The sequence below is a fragment of the Chiloscyllium plagiosum genome, chromosome 25 (assembly GCF_004010195.1).
Source record: "Chiloscyllium plagiosum isolate BGI_BamShark_2017 chromosome 25, ASM401019v2, whole genome shotgun sequence".
Classification (NCBI taxonomy): Eukaryota; Metazoa; Chordata; class Chondrichthyes; order Orectolobiformes; family Hemiscylliidae; genus Chiloscyllium; species Chiloscyllium plagiosum.
The window spans coordinates 17,806,249-17,831,302 of NC_057734.1; the positions used below are offsets into that span (position 1 = coordinate 17,806,249).

Here is a 25,054-nt window from a genome sequence, read left to right on the forward strand (position 1 = left end):
CAGAAGTCACCTCCTGTCAGTTAAATGCTGTGTTGAAATAGATCGCATTGTGTCAGGCCAGACTGACCAACTGTCTGCAGTCAGTCAGTCACAAGCTGTTAATATCTCTGTCTAAATATTTCTCCAGTTATTGTGTGAGCAGACATTTAAATCAAATGAACTGGTATCGACAAATGGAATTCATAACTGAGTTTTAGATATTGTAATTTTGTTAGAGCTGGTGACTAAAGCATTTCATTGCTACTGGAATAGAAGCAGAATCTTAGTCACTGAAGTAAAATATTCATGGAAACATTATGCTGATATAATCTGCAATTTCTAAAATTAAAATTTTAATGGTTAGCTCAGTTGGGTAAGATATCGACTACGCAAATTGATAAGAGAGGTCCCGAAAGCAAGCAAATAACATTCTTAACATTTTATTACAAAAATGTGTGCATCAGCAGCATCACTGACTCCAGGTTATTGTTCCTTTATTTATAATCTGAATGGATAAGGTAATTAATTATTGTGCATGAAAGGCCATAGACATCTCTTTCCATTAGAGACACGTTGTTCTATAACTTGAGGGGCAGTATACCCAACATCAAATGTTAAGAAAGGCAAGGAAGCAGGCCCTCATGAACACCTTTAGCCACACGGGAATTGAACGTTCAGTTGGTGTTGTTCTGCATTAAATGTTAAACATCTTAATCAACTGAGCTAACCATTAAAACTTTTTATTTTTAGAAGTTGAAGATTATATCAGGATAATTTTCCATGAATATTTTACTTCGGTGACTATGATTCTGCTTTTATTCCAGTAGCAATGGAATGTTCTCAGTCACAAGCTCTAACAAAATTACAATATATAAAACTCTGTTATGAATCCCATTTGTCAATACCAGTTCATTCATTCAGCATTCAAAATAACTCTGGGAGATTTAAACATAAGAATATCTTACTGATGAAGCATTTTCCTTCTGCTTGGATGAAGAAATCAAGTCCATCACAATCAAGCTGGAGGATCAGTAGGCTGAATTCCAAAACTTCATTATTTCAAAAATGCATTTAAACCCATGCCCAGAATTTAAATTTATGGAATGTTTCTTTTTCCATTATTTTAAGGTTATAGAGTATTTGATTAATGCTCAATTTCCAGAACCTATTTAAACTTTGGTTAGTTGATACCTTTTGTACTTTGATTTTGGTTCAGTGATCTGGAACTGTGATGCCTGGACTGTAACTTGCAACGTTGCTGCCGGTGATGCTGAGGGTCATGTCTTTGGTTCAGCCATATCAGGCTGCTTCCTCAATGATTTTGCTGCCATTATAAGTTTAGAAATGGGGCATGTTCACTGATGATTGCACAATACTCAAATGAGATTTGAAAGTCCTTCAGTATATGAGTTGTTTGTATTAATGTACTACAAGACCTGGACAGTATCCAGGCTTGAACCAGTAAGTAGTGAGAAGCATTTGCACCGCACAAATATCGAGCAATAGCCACCTTGGACAAGGGAATCTAACCATTTTCTCTTGACAGTCAATGGATTAACATCACTAAATCCTGGGTGTTATTATTGACCGGAAACTGAATTTGATCGAAAAGTCGACTTCACTTCCTGATGCTGTCTGACGTGGTGTTCTTCCAGCCTGCTGCCTGTCTACTTGAGATAAATACTGTGGCTACACGAGCAAGACAAGGACTTGGAATTCTGAGGCAAATATCTTTTGATTTCCCAAGACTCATTACAGGAGCGTGATGGAATTCTCTCCACTTGTCTGGATGAATACAACTCCACCAACACACAACAAACTTATCATTTTGCACAATGCACTCCACTTGATCAATACCCCATTCACCACCTTAAATCTTCATTTACTCCACCATTGATGTATAGTCACAGCTGTATGTAATATATAGAGGATGTACTGCAGAAGCTAACCACAGCTACTTCAGTAGCATTTCCCAAACCTACAACCCTACTTCCTAAAATGACAAAGGAAACATTGGAATGTACAAGGGAATATTGCTAGCTACAGCTTCCCCTCCAAACCTTGTGCCATCTTGACTTAGATATAGCTTCAAATATTTTTATTTTTTGTTTCTTTACTGTCACTGAGTCCAAACTCTGGAACTCTCCTTAGCAGTACTGTGGGTGACTGAAAAACCCAGAGACAATAGCAAATCAAGAAAGTGGCTCATCACCATGATCATCTTGGGTGCAGTTAAGGAGAGGCAACAACGGTTAGGCTTGTCACCAATGTTCAGGATGCATAAAAAACACCCAGATACATGTATGCAAATAGGCAAAAGTTTCTCATTTTTAAAGCATAGTAAGGAGATCTGGGAGTGCAGGTCCATTGTACCCTGAAGGTTGCTACACAGATGGATAGAGTGGTCAAGAAGGCGTATAGTATGCTTGCCTTCATTGGACGGAGTATTGAGTATAAGAGCTGGCAAGTCATGTTAACATTTTACAAGACATTGGTTCGGCTGCATTTAGAATACTGTATACAGTTCTGGTCGCCACGTTACCAAAAGGATGTGGACACTTTGGAGAGGGTTCAAAGAAGGTTTACGAGGATGTTGCCTGGTATGGAAGGTGCTAGCTATGAAGAAAGGTTGAGTAGGTTAGGTTTATTTTCATTAGAAAAAAGGAGCTGGGGAGGGGGACCTGATTGAGGTTTATAAAATCATGAAGGGTATAGACAGGGTGGATAGAGTCAAGTTTTTTTCCCAGGGTGAAGGATTCAATAATGAGCGGAAACGCTTTCAATGTGAGAGGTGGAAAGTTTAAGGGGATACACACGGCAAGTACTTCGCACAGAGGGTGGTGGACATTTGGAACTCATTGCCAGCAGAAGTGGTAGAGGCAGGCACGGTAGATTCATTTAAGATGCGTATGAATAAATGCATGAGTAGGTGGGGAGCAGAGGGATACAGATGCTCAGGAATTGACTGACAGGTTTAGACAGCATATTTGGATCAGCTCAGGCTTGGAGGGCCGAAGGGCTGTAAACTTTCTTTGTTCTTTGAGACCGCTCAATGAAAGTTTCAGATAGGTATTTTATATATTCAAATATTCAGCAAAACGTCACTTTATTCATAGATGGGATTTGGTTTTTGCTGGCCTTGCATTCTAACCATCTCCTTGAATTGCTATAATTCCTATGCTTGGGCAGAATTCTAGGATTTTGAAGAAGTGACAATATCCTTCCAAGTCAGGAAGCTGTGTGGTTTGGAGGTGATACTGTTCTCATGTACCTGCCACCCTTATCCTTCTGTATAGTAGATGTCATTGGTTTGAGAGGTTTCATTGGCAAATTGTATGTATTGTGTCAAGATATGCATCTTGAAGATGGTGGTGGGACATTAATCAAAGCAACTGCTTTGTTTTAGATAGTGATGAGTTGTGTGTGTTTTTGGAGCTGTATCAATCTAGGCTCGCTGATTCTTGATGTGTGCTCCATGGGTGGGGACAGGCTTTGAGGAGTGGCAGATGTTTCATTACAGGATGTCCAGTCTCTAATCTGTTCTCACGGAATTCTTGATAATATATTGTCATGGCTCGAGGATTGCCTAGTTTATCAGAGTGGCTTTGACACAAATTTGATTAAAGTTTTGAAATTAAGATGAATTGTTCTACAATTGGTGACCTACTGTTTTCTTTATTTTTCTGGGTACAGTCATATTTTGGGGAAAGTTGTTCTATTGTTAATGCCACCAGGTTTAATTGAGAGAGTTTGGGCTGAATTGTGTTGACAAGCTATTCAATGGCTAGAAGCACAGCAAAAGAGCTTGATGCTGTTCTTAACCTAATGTGCAGACACATACATTCAGCTCTGGAAAGTGTGGGATCATTTAAGCAAAATTCCTGTTGATTTTTATATTTCTTAACAGTGAACTTGGATTGTGTTGGCTTTACAGCAGATCTAATTTAGATTGGGAAAACTCGCCATAAACAGAATGGTTTTCAGTTGTACAGAATGTTTAATGTAGCAAGGCACCCAGGTGGGAGCATGATGAAGAATTTGACATGATTTTCATGAAGAGATGTTGGGGCACTTAGTCAACTGATAGATTTTCAGTCATTTCGTAAAGGTTTAGATTGAAAGAATCTTGGAGACAGATTCTGCAGAGTTTGGAGTTTGGACCGAAGCAGCACAGGGGCTGAATTTTTCCATATTTGGGCTAACTGTAGTTTTTGTTGAGTTTCATGTGGGTTAGCAAGTTTTGAGAAGATTTGTAGCTCAGGTTGAGGTTCTGGATGTAGGTTTGCTCACTGAGCTGGAAGGTTCGTTTTCATATAGGGTTTCTGTCCATTGGGAATAGCGAGTTTTCTTATGTGATCATCCCTCTAGAAGGCAAGACCAAGATGTTGTGAGCTTCCAGGTAGAGACAAAGTGATTGAGCACTAAGTGATCAAGTGAAGACCCCTGCATGAAGTCTTGTCCATGAGCTGGATTCCATCCTTGCAACAGTATTACAATGAAAGGTGCTATGGTACTCTGAAGTGCAGAAATCTACCGTAAGTGTATCAGAGATGTACGACAATGATTATGAGATGCTGGCATGTGTTGAATCCCAGTGTCCATTGACATGGGGTAGTCTCAATGCATGGGGTACGTATCCTAAGATGTTGCTGCCATACCTCCAAGATGGAGGTCCAGAAAGCAAGCAGTGAGTTGGGGTTGTCCATCACTCAGATTTTCATTTCAGGAATTCTCAGTGCCTGGTTTCTGCCCTGTGGGTGGGAAAATGGGAACCTGCATACATGGGTGATAATGAGCCAAAATCCCTGTTAATAGGCCTCTCTCCGCACACTAGTGAGAATCTCATTGCAGTGTCTGGAACCTGGCTGGAAAATGTGGACTGTCTGTTTTGTCTCATTTGACATCTCTCTCAATTCACTCAAATTTCTCACTGTAACCTGCATCATTCAGTGCCTGAGAAGATTCCGCCCATGGGTACTAATCGTTAACTGATTAAAACTGGGGATGCATTAGAATAAAAAATCAAATAATTTAAAGGTGGTTAGGTTTGAGTAGTGACAATGAGGGCTTGGGTTATTAAGGCATCTCATAACAAAATTGTATGCTTTAAACTCGAGGCTTGCTGGACTAAGAGTTGTGTGGTAGTGCACTTATTCCTTGGACCATTAAGCGATCTGTCTTATCAAACCCACACACCACTTTGCGAGCAGTCTTTTACTTGCAGTTCCCTACCCTTGCTCCATACTTGTTAATTCTCCTACATTCCAGACATGTATACATCTGATGTTTAAACCTATCAATTGATTTTACATGTGTCATCCATTTGAGGCAACACATTTCTTCTTCACATAAATGTTTTGATAAACTTATTTCTAGATTTGCTTTAAACTGATCATTTCAGTTTTAAGATTATGACAGTAATAGTACAAGGTAGAGAGGGAGAGTATGGTAGTACTTTTCACCCTATTTTACTGAATTTTTGTCACTCGTTCTAGCTAGCTAGCTTGAGAGGAAGTTATCATTTATACTTGTAGATGAGCAGATTTAGTAGGGAAAAAGGCTTTTTACTCCTCCGTCCCACAGAGTAAAATTGTTTTCCTTTGTTAAAAGGACCTGCCACAAATGATTACAGTTCAGTGAATGGCTGCAATAATCCATGTGGAATCTGAAGAGGATTTTTATAGTCTGTCATTGTTTATAAACTGAGGCTCCACATTTGGCAAGCTGTCCATATTCCTAAGTTCTGAGATGAGGAGAAAAATCTGTGAATGGTTTAAGTACAATATAAAACCACCATGGACCCATTAATGTCTAGGATATATATTGGATTAGCTCCCTTCATCTGTGTTCTGTTTATCTGGCTTGGTCACTCAGATGGGGCTGAAGTGAAGGATGCAGAGCAGAGGCCAGAGAGTTTTAGACTGAGGGAAAGATAATCAATAGATGTGGGGCTCCCATTTATTTCTGACTGACTGAACACAGATTAATATTGGTAGAGTGCTGAGAGGAGGTCACTTGCCTCTCCTCTTATATCAGCAAGGAATGAAAGGTATAAGGAAAATTAAGCAGGGGAGAAGGGTGGTGATTTAAACAAAAAGCTGGTTGTGGCAATACCAAAGTAGGGCTACAGTTAACATAGCAATACACTGAATCAACAGAGAAGGTGAACTTGTTGAGTTGCTTCAATTGTTTACCCAGCTTGTAATAGCAACACATACAGTAAACTTTTAATTAAGAGCAATTGCTGTTTAATTTGGTTCCTGTAATTGGTGTAAACAGGTTGTAGCCCTTATGCCAGCAATTGTCAACCTCCTGGCTGTTCATCAGTAGCCGTGTAGGCATTTTTGAATGTGCAAGCAACTGGAAGGTTTGTGCGTTCATTTGAATTCAGGTATGACTTGAAGCAAGGAATTAATTGAGAATGTGTTTTAAGAAATTTGGATCATTTTCTTGGCCATATAGTTCAGAGTAGGGCCCCAGTGGGTGGTTGGTGAAGTATAGTATTTTGTTCTGTGTTGTTGATGCTTGGTGTTGCAATGTAGCTGAGAAGTGACTTTGTAGCAATTGAGGATGGGCAAGACTGGAACAAAATGCCTTGTTTCTGTGGTTATCAAGTCAAAAAGTGCCCTGGTCAACGTAATAAATGTGTAAATATTTTATTAAATTGTTTGGTAATCATATACAAATTCATATGCGCATATGTCTTTGTGAGTACAGCTGCGTATTTGTATTTAGTAGGAACAAATTACTGCATATGTTGGAATCTACTGAAAACCACAGATGCTGGAGATCACCGTGCATCAGACAACATCCATGGAGAGAGTAAGCTAACGTTTCGAGTCTGAATAACTCCTCATCAGAGCGTATTTATATTCATGTATGTGTATATTTATCTATCTAAGTAGATGTTTGTTCGTGCACGTTACTTGGACAATATTTTAAGTATACAGTTATCTATGTGTTTAAAAAGCCTCATTGGAACAATGGGAACATGTTTTCTTTAGTAAATTTTTGGCTTTAGGTTCAAAGTATGTTAATTGTGAAGAAAACACAGGATAAACAGTGAGCAAGAACTGGCAAAAAGGTCTTAATACTAAGATTCATCAATTATAAAACCCTCTGAGATACTCAATTGCTGTTATGTCAGTAATTGCTGTTTTACAGGTATCAGGCCATACTTTGGGAATAGAGCTCTTTAGAGAAAGGATACAAATATTAATTCACCTCAAATGGTGATCTGCATTTAATGTTGTTTTATATATTTTTTAGAATTGGATGGGAGGTTCAGAGAACGGATCTGAGAGTAGATCTGCATGGTAGATCTCCGAGTGCTCTGAAGATTGAAGGGAGAACCCAGTATAGTATGAGATAGAAGCGTGTTGATATAACTCCGAGATGGAAAGATTGGTATAAATTCTGGAGAAAGGCATAACATAAAACTGGGATTTATAATATCAACAGATGGAATATAAATAAAGGGAGCAAGAAAAATATATGTGAGAAAAAGAATGGGAATACATTGATGTAATGTAATAGAGCAAGGTAATAGAAGGTTTATGTGAAGCATAGACAGTGCCATGGACCCCTAATAGACTGAAAAACACTACGTATATGTTTCCATCTGGCACCCTTTTCCTCTGCTTCAGTCATCTACATTAGCTCATGATGTTTGAACATCCAAGACACACAAGGAACAGAATACCTGTGCTTCCTGTCAGACTGCTGTCCATTGTAAGTTTACTTCTCCGGGCCATGCCTCATTTGATTTCAGTACTGAACTCGGGTGCTGAATTGCTGCTTTTAAATTCGGAGATCATTTTTCCCACACTCCAAAACGTTGAACTTCCATGGTCACTTATGACTGCAAACTCATCCGCTACAACATGCTTGTGATTAACAGTTGAAGATGTTGATTAGTTACAGAGAGACTGATTTTAAAAAAGGTATGTGTATTGCTGAAAGAAGATGCAATTTGTGGAAGCTTTTCATCTCTCAGTCATCAACAATATCAATTTTGGAGGAGAATCAGCATTTCTACTTTGATTGGCTAGTGAACTCTAATTGGTAGAGGTGTTGCCATAGAGAATGCACCAGTTAACGATGACTAATAATTAACTGCCAAGCTCTGTTTAAATTTTAAGCCGGGCAGGTTGACTCTGGTGAAGGTTTTGCCCTGAGAAATGAAACATTGACTGACTTTAATCTATTTGTTGAAGTGAAACAGGTGTAGTTTGAGTACAGAACTCGGAGGTTCTGAGGAAGAGTCAATGGACCTGAAACATGACCTCTGATTTCTCTCCACAGATGCTGCCAGACCTGCTGAGCCTTTCCAGTTTATATGTCATTCTTGTATTGTGTTGGTGTTTGTTTTATGCTCCTGTGACTATTCAGTTTTAAACTGCTACATCTGCAGTTTAATTTGGGTGGCGACACATCATGAAGTGAAGATGGTTTTCACAAACTTTAAATAAACTTTCAGTATTTATGGATGTGTAAGGATGATGCTCCTTAGCTGCCATTCAGTGTTTCAGATATTCATTCACACAAAATCTATGCACCTTACCTTAGATTTATCAGATTGCAACAGAAATGAATCTTCTATTCACCCAAGCTGATACATCTTGGCTCCCAACACCTTTCTTAGCAAATTCCTTGTCTTTCTCCATAATTTATACAGTAAAGCATGGTAACATTCCAAGGTGAGTTTAACCAGTATTTGCTGTCTGGAAAAGCCAGATGCGACATGGTATTATGAGTGAATCCTCAGCTACAGGCCAAGCAACATTTAACTATGGTGGAAGCTTTCAGGAACGCTGCTGATGAATGCAGAAATCAGATATGTTTGCCCTGAGGTAATAGCAATCTCCTAAGGTCAAGCTGACCTTTGTTTTGAGGTTGTGCTTAAGCTGTGAATAAACAGTGATGCCTTGGCAAGGAATTGTACAAGAAGGCATATACTAAACAGGACAGCAGTTTATCCTTTTCATTTGACTCTCACAATATAGGATTCTTTGCGTTTTTACAAATAACATATGCATGATTGTAGCTGCATAATTACAGAAAACTGATGTTTTGATATGGAGATGCCAGTGTTAGACTGGGGTGTACAAAGTTAAAAATCACATAACATGTTTTGATATTTATTCATTTTGCATTAGCATTAGCACAGGATAATGGAGTTTTCTATCAAATTAAGCAGGTACTTGGACAAAGCAGAAGTGAGCAGGAGGCAGGATTGAGGCACACTTCTTGTGCAGCTCTGTGCAATCTGAATTTTTTTTATTGTCAAAAGGGCAGTGTTAGCACTGCTTTGCCAGTTCCCTCTGAGAACATTTTCACTGTTTATTTCAGCATAGAGCTATTTTTGAAACTATGGTGGCATTCAAACTGGTACCAGCATGGTGCAATGCACCATAACCATTTTCACTTTATACACTTTCACATAATTGTAAAGGCGGCTCACAGATGGACCGCATTTTAGGGTGTCAGCTTCTGCTGTGATTGAAAAAAAAGCCAAAATGAATTGACAATCACATCCAGGATGGTTTTCCACCAGCACAGGGTTTCATTGATAATGCACATGTGGCAATCCAAGGATGCTCATGTCAAGCAGGACTTCTTGATCAATTTCAAGACACTTTATTCATTGCTGAGCGACTGGTGTACAACCAAAACGATGTTCATCTGGGTCGATGCCAGATCCCATGAGAGCTGTAATGATGCTTTCGGGAAGCAGCAGACCAAACTTCGCGACCTTTTAGTTGAAGTTCAGCTGCGATCCTAATGAATAGCAGAGATGGACTCAAAGGGCCAAATGGCCTACTTTTCCCTATTAATATGTTTGTAGGGACTAGACTTGAGGATTAGAGAGCAGGAATATGTCCCATTCAAACTTGGTTAATGACACTTTTGGGGAACCCCGATAATATGATGGTGAACTGTTTGTGTGGAGTTTTACATTCTCCCCATGTCTGCGTGGGTTTCCTCCCACAGTGAAAGATGTGCTTACTGGATGAATTTGCCAAGCTAAATTGCCCCATAGTGTCCAGGGATGTGCAGTCTAGATGGGCTAGCTATGGGAAACGAGGGGTTCCGGGGATAGTCTCTATCTGCATTGTAGGGGTTCTATGATTCTATATGATCTTCACATCCAGAAGCAGGATGACTCTGTTCATTTCTTCAGCAGCTCTGAGCAATGCCTTAGTATAGTATGAATCCCTACAGAGCAAATGGAGGCCTACTGAGTCTGCATACAGCATCCCCTCCATCCCCCTGTATTTACCATGAGTAATTGAATGAGCTTTACATATCCCTGAATATTATGAGGCAATTTTGCATGGTCAACCAACCTAACTTGAACATCTTTGATCCGTGGGAGGAAACCGGAGCACTCAATGGAAACCCATGCAGTTTTGGGGATAATGTGCAAACTCCACACAGCCAGTTGCCCGAGGCTGGAATTGAACCTGAGTCCATAGCGCTGTGAGGCAGCAGTGCTAACCACTGAGGCACTGTGCCTTTTTTATCCCCGTTTATAGGGCAAAATACATCCCTCCATATCTGACTGGAATAGCAGTGATTCAGTTGAAGGTTCATTGAATCTTAATGCTGCCTTTGTGTTCATGAATTCCTCCTAAACACCGCTATGTTCAGCCACGGTTTATTTCTGCGTTGGTCCTCTATATTGTGTAGGGATGGTTGTTAGTGCATTCTTCCTGAGACTGCACCTCTCAATTTTTAAATGAAGGACCCCTCAATCTTCAAGCAACCTGTATAGGTGTGTTTGGCAAGTTCTGCATGTGGTGAGGCCCTTCCTGCCACTGGGCTAATACCACCAGTAGGAGGGTGAGGCACTTAGTGGTTTAATTGACCACTGAAGGACCTCAGTTGGCATTGGGGTGGGAAGATTGTTCATGTGCCTTCTTCGCAAGGACATAATCAGGGTGGATGCAAGGAGGTGATGAGGTCTCCACTTCATTTTTCCACCCAATTGAATACACTTTCTGCATCTGAACTCTTCACAGGACAAGCATCAACCCCCCCTCCCCATTGAGTTCCAACAGATGACCACTCTGATCAATGTGTGTTTTTGCTCAAACAAAGGTATTTTTTAAAGGACCATCTTCTGCTCAGTTAATTTTTTTCATGTTGTATAGCTCAAAATAAAACCTTGACCTCTTTTGACAACTGTGTTCATGAGAATGGAATCTCTTTGTCGAATACAATTAAAGTTTCTTGTCAAAATACCTCATTATTTCAACTGTAATATACAAAACTTGGTAAGAGTAACACAACATTGAATCCAATTATCCCATTGCTTTCGAACTGACTTGACATGAATTCTGGATACTGTTCTGACTTTCTATGTGCAGCATCTTTGAAGATCTTTTAATATTGCTGTTTGTGCCTTGTTGAAGAAATCATTTTTTCATGTGACTGTTGCAACATTGTCTGTAAAGTTATCTGAAATAGTTTAGGAACAAATAATCAAAGATGAGAAATCCGTCATGATTAATCCCGAGATTTTTATTCATCACAACATCATAGTTAAAAAAGCAGATTGAAGAATTATCCTAACTTTGCCCTATTTGTAATCATTGTAAAGATCATTTCCAGATACTTAGTGTGGAAACAGGCCCTTCGGCCCAACAAGTCCACACCGACCCTCCGAAGAGCAACTCACCCAAGACCCATTCCCCTACATCTAACACTAGGGGCAATTTAGCATGGCCAATTCACCTAACCTGAACATTTTTGGACTGTGGGAGGAAACCAGAGCACCCAGAGGAAACCCATGCAGACACAGGGAGAATGTGCAAACTCCACACAGACAGTTGCCTGAGACGGGAATTGAACCCGGGTCTCTGGCGCTATGAGGCAGCTGTACTAACCACTGTGCCACCATGCCACCCCAACTTATTGATGCTTGAGTGTACATAGCTAAAAATGTGAAATTTCCTGTGTATAAGATTTGTTAGCTAACGTAGCAGAATATATATTAATTGGCAGAACTCAGCAGGGCTGTGATTCACCGTATTGTGTTCTTCTAAAAAAAAGTGGTGTTTTTGGAAAGTCATTACACTCTGCTGAACTGCTGTCCAGCTCCAGTCAAAACTGAGAAAGCATAGAAGATTGGAAAATTGCACGGATTAGTAAAAGATTAAATTGACCCTGTTGAGCTGTGATATTCTATGTATTTGCATCTCAACAGCCTCATTCACCCTGTTTTGCAGATGTTTGCCAGATGAACAAATGTGTCAGAGGCCACCATTTTTGGTGCCTCATGGGAGACATGCCTGTTTAACTCTCGTGGAATTCAGTGTGCAGCATTAAGTTAAGGCATAGTTAACAAGTCCATCTCACTTGATGAATAAAAATTGATGTAAATCCTCATATCTGATGATGTTGTGCAATGCCTGAAATACAGTGAATATGACTGTATACTTATTAGAAGACTTGTGGAAAACTGTTCACCTTTTCTGTTACAATGTGTAAAGAAATGGTACATAATTACTCCCACAGTTTTCTCCATAAATATGTTAATATCTAGAGCTCTTGGAGGACGGTAACATCAGCTGTGTCTCTGACTTAGAATGCAATCATGAACAATTAACTTTTTTTTCCATTCTTTTCATTATTTCTGTTCATTTCTTGAACAGTTTGAGTTCACAGCAATTCATTGGTAATAGAGCTTGAGGAATCGGAGAACTTGACAACCAAAGGGACTTGCATTTGAAATAAAATTTTGCATTGGGCTTTGTGTTGGAGGACACAATAAATGTGTTAATTTTAAAATAAGCAAGGTGCAGTTGGGAGGAAAGTTTTATCATGAGGGACATAGTATTTGCCAAATTCATGGTATTGAAGACGGGTTACCAGTACCAATGGCCTGCAAGGCATGGCTGCAGAAATAAAAGAAGCATTGTTGAAATTTTCCTGAATTTACTGGATTCTAGAAAGGTCTTAGAAGATTTGAAAAACCACTGATGTGGTGCACCTGGGCAGGAGGTAGGAAGACAGAATGAAGAAACTATAGGCCAGTTAGCCTAACATTTATCAGGGGAAAATGCTAGAGTCCATTATAAGCAAAGAATTAGCTTAACACAATTAGAGTCAACATGGTTTTATAAAAGAGAAATCATGTTTGCTAAATTTGCCAGACTTCTTTGAGGATATAACAAGCAGAGATGATAAAGGGGAACTGCTAGGTAGAGAGTATTTCGAAAGGCATGCCTCATAAAAGGTTATTGCCCGAGGTAGGAGGTCATGGTATCGTATTTTATGGATTTAGGATTGGTTAACATACGAAACAACTTTGGGATTAATGGTCTTTCTTAGGCTGGAAAGATGTGTCACTATTTGGCTGCTACAAGCATGAGCCATGAGACCTCAATTGTTCACCATCTATGTGAATGAGCTAAAGGAGGGGCAGTGTGTAATGTACCGAGGCTTGCTGATAATCCATGAATAGGTAGGAATACATGTTGTGAAGAATGAGGAATCTGCAAGGGATGTAGATAGTTAAGTAGGTGGGAAAAATTGGCAGCTTGTGGGTAACGTAAAGTGAGAGGGCATGCGCATTGGTAGGAAAAATTAAAATGCAGGTTGTTACTGAAATGGAGAGAGACTCCAAAAAGTGTAGTGCGTAGGGTTCCAGTGTTCTTGTAAGGGGAATGCAAAATGTTACCATGCAGGTGCAGAAAGTAGTTTCAATAATAAACAGAGTTTTAGCATTTATTGCTAGGGCATTGGAGTTTAAAAATAGGGAATGTTTGTTACAGCTGTACAGGGTTTTGGTGAGGCCACATCTGGAATATACAGTTTTGGTCCCTGTATTTAAGATAGAATATGTTGGTATTTGAGGCAGTTCAAAAGAGTTCCACGAGGCTCATTCCTGGATGAATGTGTTGACTCATCAAAAACATCATAATAGGTTTGACCTATATTCATTAGAGTTTAAAAGAATGGAGAATATTGAAATGGACAAGATTTTCAGGGGCTTGACAAGATAGATGTTGGAAGCGTGTTTCTACAAGTTAGGGCATCTCCATTTGGGGACACAGTTCCAGAATAAAGGACACTAATTTAAAACTGAGATGTGAAAGAATTTCTTCTCTTCGAGAATAGTGAATTTCTAGAGGTCTCTACCTAGAGAGTAGAAGAGGTAGGATCACTGAAATTATTTGAAGTGGTAGATAGATTTTTTGCAATATCAGGGAATTGAGGGTATGATGATTAGTGCAGTTTGACTGGGTTCAGAAATGTATGTAGTTTCTCCCCATGTTGAAGAAGTATGGAATAGTAGAGGGGGGGGGAGTGTATGGGGGTGTGTGTGTGTATGCACGTGTGTGTGCGAGACCATAGTCTGACCAGACCATAGGGGCTGCTCATTCATTAGAGAGAGGTGATTGGTGGAGATTTAACCTGAGGGCCACCAGACCTCAGGTGAGGGAAGAAATTGAGAAGGAGAGTCTTCATGGTAACCTCAAACCGGTGATAGGAATTAAACCCACACTGTTGACATCACACTGCTCTGTAAACCAACAATTCAGCCAACTAGGCTAAACCGATTCTCCAGAAGCATAGAAGTGAAAATGTTTAATGAATGAAATGTTCAACTGGGAGAGTATAGTTCAAAATTTGTTATTAAAAGCTGAGAAAGATTAAGCGCTCAATTTTGTGAATATTCATGTATGAAGGCTTAACAATTCACAGGACAGAAACTGGGAAGAACCAGTTAAGTAAAAATTAAAGATGTGGAAAGATGATTTTTTTTAGATTTGAGTGTGTAACCATGCTGGGAAACAGTTTGAAACTTCATTTTGATGTGTGTCATAAGATCATTTTAACTTTGTTGCTTTTTATTTAGCTTGTTTTCTTGATTTTTAAAAATTTCTTTTTAGTAATAAATTTCTGGTTTGTTAAAGAAACTCTGCAACGTACATGATGATGTTTGAGTGACTAAGGATCACATTAAAACTGAAATAAGAAAAAAGGACCTATTAAGCAATGTTTCATTTTGGAATCTAGTTATTCAGTAGTACCATCAGCTGAGGAACATAACAATCCTTAGAGATAGTCAGTCAGGATGTTGGCTCAGAGGAACTCCTGAGCTACGGAGCTTGATTAACATCAGAAAATTATTTTTTCTGAGGTTGAACTACCTCCCTTGTCATCAGTGGTGTTGTTATTAATGGTAGAGTATTGAAAACAGAAATTAAAAAAAAAGCTGCAGTCATTGTTCATTCTGCTGATTTGTAACAGATTCGAAAGGTACTATTTGTTCACATTGTTAAAATGCTTTGATGCCGAACATTGGATGGTTTGCTGAAACAAAACAATTGTGTAGTCTGAAGGCACTTCCTCAGGGTGGCATTAACCTACAGTTCAATTTACCCTGCTTTTTTGGGGAAGGAAAAATTCATTTTTATATAGTCCATACGGTTTCACATCTGCTGAACATTCTTCTAATAAAAAACATGCAATCAAAATGTGCAAGAATAAAACCAGTTATTTTCAATATTCATTCAGTCATTAAGCAGACTTAAACCGTGACTTTTATATCTGTCAAATTGAAACCTCCCGTAGTGCTGAACAGAGTTTTCTTTTGAGCACAAATGTGCTGTTGATATGTATATTGATATGATGTGTACACGAGACCTTGTTATCCATAATAAGCTGGGACAGGAAAATACAACATTAATGCCAGGATCATTTATATTACAGTGTGTCTAATACCAATCTTCGTTTGAACAAAAAGCACTTATTTTACAGGTGTGTCATTAATATGCTTCAATACGTAAAATGAAGAACAAATTGGATACAGTAAATATTTTCTTAAGTTAGGCTCGCATATGGATTCAGTTAGAATGTTATATTAAACAGAATTGGTACTTAAGAACCATTGGTTACAGCAGTACTTTGAATTACTTTCATACTGGGGTTTGCAATCCCTGGGAATCCTAGTCAATTGTAAAACACCAAAATCCTACCAATGATTGTTTTGAAATTCTGGAATTCATAAATTCAAATCCTGGGATTGAGAAAGTAAAATTGTTACCACAACAAAGTTAACTAGACCTCCAGATGTAAGGCTTGGAACTTTCTTGTGACAAAGCTTGGACAATTCAGTACCTTGGAGTCATAGAGTTATACAGATCCTGTGGTCCAATTTGTCCACGTGACCAGATATCCTAAGCTACTTGAGTCCCATTTGCTAGCATTTGGCCTATATCTGTCCAAACCCTTCCTATTCATATTCCTATCCAGATGCCTTTTAAATGTTGTCATTTTACCAGTCTTCACCACTTCCTCAGGCAGCTCTTTCCATACATGCACCATCCTCTGTGTGAAAAACTTACCCCTTAGGTCCCTTTTAAATCTTTCCCCCACTCACTCTAAACCCATGCCATCTCGTTCTAGACTCCCCCACCTCATGGAAATGACCTTGTCTATTTACCTTATCTATGTCCCTCATGATTTTGTAAACCTCTATAAGGTCACCCCTCAGTCTCCGACCCTCCAGGGAAAACTTTCATGGAAATTCAAGCTTCCTAGGAATTGAAAATTGAGAAATAATGTGCCCAGGATAAATAATAAACGTACTCTTGTAGGGCATGTGTACTGGAAATTTGCAAAATAAATTCGAGTTTCACATTTGACTACACATTCTTTTACTTAGCGCATTCAAGTACAACTTTCATGATGCAGTATTTAAATCCTTGTTTTCATCAATTATCTCTCGGTTTTCCATGCAATCAAACACAAAATCCTTAAAATGAAATATTTATGTTATTCACTTTCAAACCATTTGTGAACTTCTTTGCTGAGATTTCCCTTTTTCATCTTTGCAACAAGTGACTCATCGTTATCAATTATTTCAAGCTGCAACTAGCATTTTCTCTCCTCAAATTACCTACCTCCCGCTCTTCACTTCCTCTTTCAGTAAACTTTACCAGTCACCCAGTACCTTCCCTTCAACTTTGTTTCACTCTCATTAATGCTTCACTTTCGGAGGTCTTAGTTGCTTCACACTCTAATAGCCATATGTTGAATCAGATTGCAAAAAGCCTTGAGATTTATAACTTATATTTTAAACCTATAGTACAGTACAGACATCAGTCTCCACTTTCCCCTTTGGATCCTTTCCACATCCAGAAGCCAACTTCTAGTGGAGCAAAACTACGTTCCCAAAATACTTTTGATTAACCTGTTCAGATGTTTTATGACACTACCACTGCACCACAAGAGCCCTTTTCTAAGTTACTCAGGATGGTTTTGATCCAGCCGATCTCTGGGTTATGAGCCCAGCATGCTCCTGCTGCACCACTCTGATGCATAGGTCAACTCTTAAGGTATTTTCTACTAATCTGTTCAGAGATGCTGTTACATATCTGTGAAGCAGTTCGGACTTGAACCCAACATCACCTGGCTCAGAAATACAAACACTACCACTTCATCAAAAGCTGCTCAAAAGCAATTCTTAAGGCATTTTTAATTAACCTGTTCAGATGAGTTATGGCACATGTCAGAGATGTTAGACTTGATTCCAGTTTTTAATCTTTAACCTATTTTTCTAATTGACCTGGTGAGAAATGTTATGACACCTCTGAAGCAAGTGGGACTTGAACATCTGCCTCCCGCTTCAGGGATAGGGACATTATCTCTGGTCTAGAGGAGAGCTCCCCTAAACTTGATCCCTATACAAAAAGACCAATGAGTATCACCTGCTCTGAATGAACTCTGAATCTGATCTGTTTGAAAATTAATGGGACCTGCATGTTTAGTAATGACAAACTCTCTTTTAAAAGAAGATTGCATTGCATACTCTTACTGTATCATAGTGAGACATCTTTCTTCTAGTACAATACAACTTGTGGTGAATGTGCCTTTGTCGTCAGATTCTAGGGTTGTATTATGTAAGCTTTCCTATCATATCCAATAACATTTCCTGACTACTACCATTCCCTATGTCCTTTTCCCTTATAGGAATCACCTGATCAGAAATCTCCCCTAGATGGTCTAATGTGATTTTTCTGAACCTTCAACTTTAGAGAACACTTTTCTATTAGCATATAACTCATCGAAATGCAAAGAATTAAGATGATGGTTTTTCATTCTATTGCTGGAATATCGTCATGCAGTATTGAAGGCAATTTTAGACTCAGGCTATATACTAATTGGTGTGGGCTTTACACTCCCAGTATTTTGTAAGGAATTTTTTACATTTACTACACAATCCAATACCATTTGTAAGTTGCAGTTCAGTTGACTTGCTATTGTTTTGTGCAATATTTCATTAATTATTGTTGTTTGGAAATCTAGTAAAGGTCTGACCCTCCTAAACATATCTTTCAGCAATTTCATTTATACAGAAGTGCCTGAGACTAAGCTGTCCTCGACTTTGAGAGTCAGAAATCGTAGAATTTTCCATCCTCTATATTATTGCATTACTCCCTTAGTGTCCTGAAAAGGTAACTGGAAACGACTGTCTCCCTGAACATCGTAGACAGTAAAATGAATTTTGACACTGTCGACTCAGCAGCTATACTTATCAGGCATTGTTGGGTCTTGTTTCGGTGATTGTACTGTGATTTACTGTATGATTGACAGAATCTTCCTACTCCTGCAAAGAGCTAGAAAGTAGGATTGGTGGAGATTCTCAGAAAGATGTATCAGGTCAATAGGCCAATGTGATCTGCATCTTGTTGGAGATGGGTGGTCACCTTGGAATTCAGACTGCTGGTACAGGCAAGGAGCTCTGATCTTGTTGCAAGTGTGTACCTCTACTTTTCCTGCTCCAATACCTTGTGGTATTTTTCACTTGTACCACTCTGTGAAATTAGGTTAAATCTGTTTGAGATGGTTTGCTGCCAGCAATCTTCTTTTGTCTTTGCTTTGTCTTGGAGTTACCTAATGATGAGTGGTAGACGACACGCCGTACTGGAGTACAGAAGAGAGACTGTTCTGGATTTGCTGTAATATAGCAGTTAGCACAACGATACTTTGTCAGGCATAATTCCTAGGATCCCAGGGAGCTGGTACATCTGCTCCCTCCAAAATCTACAGTATCACTCCATCTCCACCCACAGATTGTAACATCAATGGACTGAATGGAGCCAGTGTAACGTGGGCATTAACCCCTTCAGAACCCTCAACTTATAACACACAGGCAAGGCGATTGACATTGAATAGCCTGAAATCATTTCCTAAGAGTAGCATCATAAATTTCTGGAGAGACCCAAAGGTCACTTGCAATAAGATTTGCCTTGCCTTATGCCACCATTATTCAGAATGCTGTGAAGTCCTTTGAAAGTTCTTTCATCTTCAAAATGTTCAACCTCGTGCACTGTGCTAGTTTTTTTGAGATACCTTTTGCCAAAGGAACAAGCAGAATGGTTACACCTCCCATTTCATGAACATCCTTGCATGGGTCTCTGTTTATTGTGGTTGCTAATTCCAATATAATTTATTTTGGGTAAATTGATAATCCAAGGGCTATATTGAAGGAGCTGCAATCTTTGGGCCTTTGTCCTATGTCTTAGCTACATACAGGACTGAGGTACTGATAGGTGCAATGAGAAGGGATTCAGACCTTTATGTTTTGAGTTTCAATTTTGTCATTAAAGCACATTCTGAAACATTCCCTCTGGCAAACAGAAAGAAATGATCCATGATTTATGCTTATATATTATGCACAGGCCAGTGTTAGTGCTATGATGAGTGCAAGGGTAGGGAGGTAGGGAAGAAGAGAGAGAGTTTGGGGGAGAGCACGAGAGAGGGACGGGGAAGGGAAGGAGGGAGGGGGAGAGAGAGAGATAGATGGTGGAAAAAGAGGGTAGAGAGAAAGAGTGAGAAAATACAATGTAGAAAGAAAGGATGACATTACGTTGTAATTATGTTAAGCGTATGTAGATTTTGTTTTGTTTCACTTTTTGCTTTGACTGCTAAGTGACTTGGCAACACTGAATGCTTCACTGTTCTTCCCTTGTCCTTATCTATGTTTAAATTTAGTTGCAGGAGGAGGGGAATGCATTTGCATGAACATGTTTTGGTAATGCCCAATGACCTTTGAGCCACTTGAACCATTTCCCGAAATAGGTTCCACAGAAATAATCCTACCTTTTTAATCTCAGTACAATCCAATTGATTGCAACATTAAGACACATTGTTAAGTAACTTGAAATGCAGTAGTGCCTGCTACTGGCCTTTGCTGATGCAGGTGGTGAAAGAGCAAGAAGGAGCAGGCGTGACTTGACATCTGTTATTCTTAAAGTCTCAAAGGAAGAAGTGGGCAACTCCAGCTGTCATCGGAAGTTGTTGTGAAATTACCTTCTTTGTTTTGGTATGTGATAAATGGTTCCCAAAAAAAATGTTGAAGAGTCATCCAAATTGATTTGTTTTGACAATATCTGGCCATTTGAAATCAGAATCAATTACATCGCATTGATCAAACATGATGGAGTGAACTGGCTGTCGGTGTGCAAGCAATCTTGTTAGACGGTTAGCTGGCCAGGTGTCAAAAAGTATTTGCTTTCTGACCCAATGTGACTGGACCCAACTCAAAAGTATTTTAAGTAAGACGGTAGTAAAGCTAAATAAATATTTGACAAAAGGATAATACTGAGAACCAAATTAATGTTTCTGCTTCATAAATATCCTGTGTAATTTTAAAATTGTTCCAGGAGCTGAATGTTTGGTCTCCCAGAGCATTCCATTCTGTGTAAGATTCATTAGATTTTGCTGCTTGTACATTTTCTAGTATTTAGAAAAGAGATGAAAAAGTGCTCATTTAGTCGATATTAAGAAAAAGGGTTTATTAAAAATATATGTTAAGTCCTCTCCTCTCTCCTTTATCTGTCTCATTCACATTCTCCCCTTGACTTTGTTTAATTCCATTCCTTTCCTTTCCTTCACATTAATCAGAAGACAAACACTGTAAAGTCAACAAGGCAAAATTTGAACAGAATTTTATTCACATGTTGCTGCAGGCTATAATTCAGTGAGAACTTTCCATTGCCACCTGTCATGCACCTCTGCTCATGCAGTGTAAAATATAAATTAACATTGAGGAGTGGGATACAACATGCCATTTAAAATGCAGAAAAGTCAGGTATCACAGCCTCTCTGTATGACAAGGTCTATTTTAAAAGTGACAGCATCTACCTTTAGTATCAGCTATATCTACATTAGTGGTATATCAAATTTAGAATTCTATTATTTTAACAGATTAAGTAGCTTCAATTCGAAGAACAGTCACTGCTGGCGTACTAACTTCACCATTCTATTTCCAAACCAACTGGGTGATATTGTGCTACAGAAGGATGTTGTTGGGTTTTCCACATTGATTTAAGTATTCAGAGGTCTACAAGCCAACATAGTTGTTGGGCTGAGTGGCTGTCTTGTGTGCCCTCATGACTCTAGGATTACTTGATGAATTTCTCATGTTAGCCTATTATGGTTCCAATTTGATGCCCTATTCCAACCCTTTTGTTTTATAAAGTATTTCAGGAACATTGTATTTTTAACCTTTGTAAGAGTCGCACACCTTAGCACACTGATAAAATTTATAGGATGTTAACAGTTGCTTCAATAAACTTCCCGTTTCCATTAATCTATTCCATGCACTTTGTTAGTTGTGTGTCAGTGATCTTCCACCTCATCTCCAGAGGATTAGGTTGTGAACTTGGCATCCAGCTGCTGGTCAGGTGTTTTCAGGTCTTTTGCTTTGTTGTGTTTTTTGCATTCCACATCAAGTGAATAAGCAACTAAAGAAGAATTAGCCAAGACTGGAGCCTTGTGATAAATGTGAATATGTTGGAAGAGAAGCCAGGAAATTGAAAGATTTCAGCAGAGTATTTTTATGTCCTCACTGGTTTACACTCATGGTTCCTTGATGCCTGCCTCCCCATGTATTTTTACAAAATATTAAGCTTCCACCCCTCATCACTAGTTTTTAGCTTGCAAAATTGTTTGTCACCTCAAGAATGTGCCCCTCCCCACTGCCCTTTTCATTGATTTCTCCCCCCCATCGCTTTCACACTTTAGTCTCCATTTTCCTCCATTGTTCCTTGCTTTCCCTCTCCTCTCTTCCACTCAATTCCCTCCTCTCCACTTTATTCCATTTCTATTGCCTTCCAGGAGATATTACATGCATGGATTGCGACTTGAAAATTGTCCCATTTTCCATAATTCGCATGAAATGTAGTTAGAAATATGTTAAATTTTCTTTCATGATGCTACAGCATCTCAATAAATCACTCCCTGATGCAACAAGAAATAAGATGCCTCTCTGGATGAGCAAGTTAGAAGTACATGTACTGAATTGATCCAGTAAAATCAATGACTGGAAGAGTCACATGTCTATATTAATGACTTTGTTCTGGAAAACATAAATGGAGTATACTTTTTTTGTTGGTGATGATATTGTTGTCTCATAACCTCACATCTGGTATTTTTGGAAAGTGCTTTTAGAATTTTCCAAAATAATCATCCTCCTTCCCTGTAATTTATTTAGGTTTAACTGCCAATGTTTTAACTGACGTTGTTGAAGAACTCAGCTTTTATTCAAACTAAGGTGATGGAGTGAACTGATTTTACAGTTTAGTTATTCAGCCCTCTCTGGGGACTGAATGCCCATTGCAGCTTTCATCACAGATGTAATGTCTAGAAGAAATATTTTTCTGTTGATTCCTAAAAACATGTTACAATTAGAGTGGAGTGCTCAGTTTATTGGGGCATTGATTTAAAGCTATGGTACAATGCAGAGAACAGCACATAGGATTCAGTGTGCATGAGGGAATCCTGTTTCTATAGCAACTTGTATGACTGATTTTAATCAAATGTTCACCAGAAATACCGTTCAATTACAACTTTCTTAATCAGAAAGCTCAATCCCTTATGAGGGGGAATTGATCACTTCCAAACGATTAAGCTTGATAAAATTCTCATTCTCATTTTCAAATACATTCAGCGCCTCATCTCTCTTGATCTCTGTCACTGACACCAGCCCCATAACCCCACCCCTGAGGTTATTGTGATCCTATAAATACTCTTAATCGCTTTACTATCAGTGTTGTGTCTGCAGCTTCATCAACCCAAAACTCTGAAATACTTTCCCTAAACTTCACTTTCTTCCTTTTAAGATAGGCTTTAAAACTTACTTGTTTGATCTGGCTTATGGACTTTGAATCAATTCAACACAGAACAAGGTTATGCGATCCTGTTAGTCCATACCAGCCCTTTATAGAGGAATCCCTTTCTCCCTACCCCTGCAAACGTTTTTCCCTTAATTTTCCATCCAATTTCCTTTCAAAATTATTAATTGTCTCCACTTCCACTATTCTCATTTGGTAGTGCATTCCAGATTATAACCACTACCCTCATAATAAAGTTTATCCTCACATGCACATTGCATTACTTGACCAAATCCTTTAATCCCAGTCCTTTTTACCATTTGAGAATGGAAACAGATTTTCTTTGTCCACCTAAGGCAAACTTTTCACTATTTTCTGTACTGCTATCAAATCTTCTCTTACAATCGTTTTGCTGCAAGGGGAACAGTCCTACCTTCTCCAATCTAACTTTGTGGTTAAAATTCCCAATCCCTTGAACTATACAGGTAAATTTTCTCCATATCCTATCAATGGCCATATCCTATCAATGGCCATGCCAACTTTCTAACAGAGTGATGACCAGAACTGGATGCAATGCAGAGCTTTTCAAAGATTCGGCATAATATCCCTGTTCTTCTACTGAATACCCATATTTACAAAATTTGATATTATGTTTTGTAAAAGAATAGAAAAATCTTGGATTTTACTCTTGCAATTAAAATGCTGAATGTAGATCTTCGTGATATAATCTTATGACATTCCAAGGAGCTTTACAACAAATAATTGCTGTCACTCTTATAACATTGGAAAATGCGGTGGCCAGTAGACATTGATCCTGTGTTTCCGTTCATCAAAGTGATTCTGACTCTGCCCACTCTTCACCATTTTTCAGTTGTGTTGAATATCTGGACAAAAGCAAGTGATGGCAGGGATTGCAGCTCATGGTGGACTCAGTCAGCATGGGTGCCCTTTCTTGTTACCACATAGGCCCCCAGAATTTCCATACTTCTTTTCTCTCACCCACCCAGCCCATTTCCACCCATATCCCCAATGTGGAGACCCTAAATGTTGATCTTCACCCATAATTGTCCTCCTTGCTCCCAAATCTTGACATTGCGTGTTAATAATCCTGCTCTTGTAAGCTCCTACTGTGAAGACTATGATAGTTATCACTGTCAACAATCTCTCTCACACACACACACACGCCCCTACCTTTCCCATCCTGCTGTAACCTATCAAACATTCCAATGCTGTTCCACATACATATTCCTCACCTCCAAAATCGCCTCTGCTTTCTCCTCCCCACCTTGACTCTCGGACTTCTTTCATCAGTACTACAAGCCCTCTTTGCTCTTCCAGCAGTGATCAATGGGTGGACTTTCTGACTGCCTTGGATGAGCAGTCCCAAGACGTGACTGACCAAGCTCCTGGCACTGTCCTTGCAGTTCCCCAACTGACAATATATGATTCCCCGCATTGCATTTGGACAAATCACCTGATTGTGAGTGTCCTAAGCTAATGATTGAGCATGGCCAAATTCATGGACTGTGCTCATGACTGATAACACCACAACCCCTCTCCAGTGGGCTGAGAACTAGCCCTCACACTTTCCAATGTGGCCATTTAATTGAATGAATGTGCAGTGTGTTTGGTTGCACAGGCGGCTGGCACATGCTGAGCATGTTAGATTGATGTCTTAGTCTGCCATACAGCAAGATGTCCTCCTCCCGTGGGCGGATTCCTGTTGACACACCGAACAAGCAGCCTGTCTGTGTGCCTGTGCAAAAGACACATCAAAACAATAGTATTGGTAGCCTCTGGTTCTGGCTGAAGTAAATGCTTCTTCAAGTTCAAGCTTTTCATCTTTTAACATACTCTTCCAAAGGTACCTTTCTGATAAGTTAAGTCACTGCTTTAATTATTTCTTTATTTGGCTATTGACCCATTTTTGCCTTAAACTT

At 39.1% G+C, this 25,054-nt stretch overlaps 1 protein-coding gene across 5 annotated transcripts in view; it reads left to right on the forward strand.

Annotated features, from left to right (window-relative positions):
- The window catches only part of ttc28 (tetratricopeptide repeat domain 28), a 745,244-nt gene that overhangs the window by 340,490 nt on the left and 379,700 nt on the right, over positions 1-25,054 (forward strand). The gene's annotated exons all lie outside the window — the stretch shown is intronic.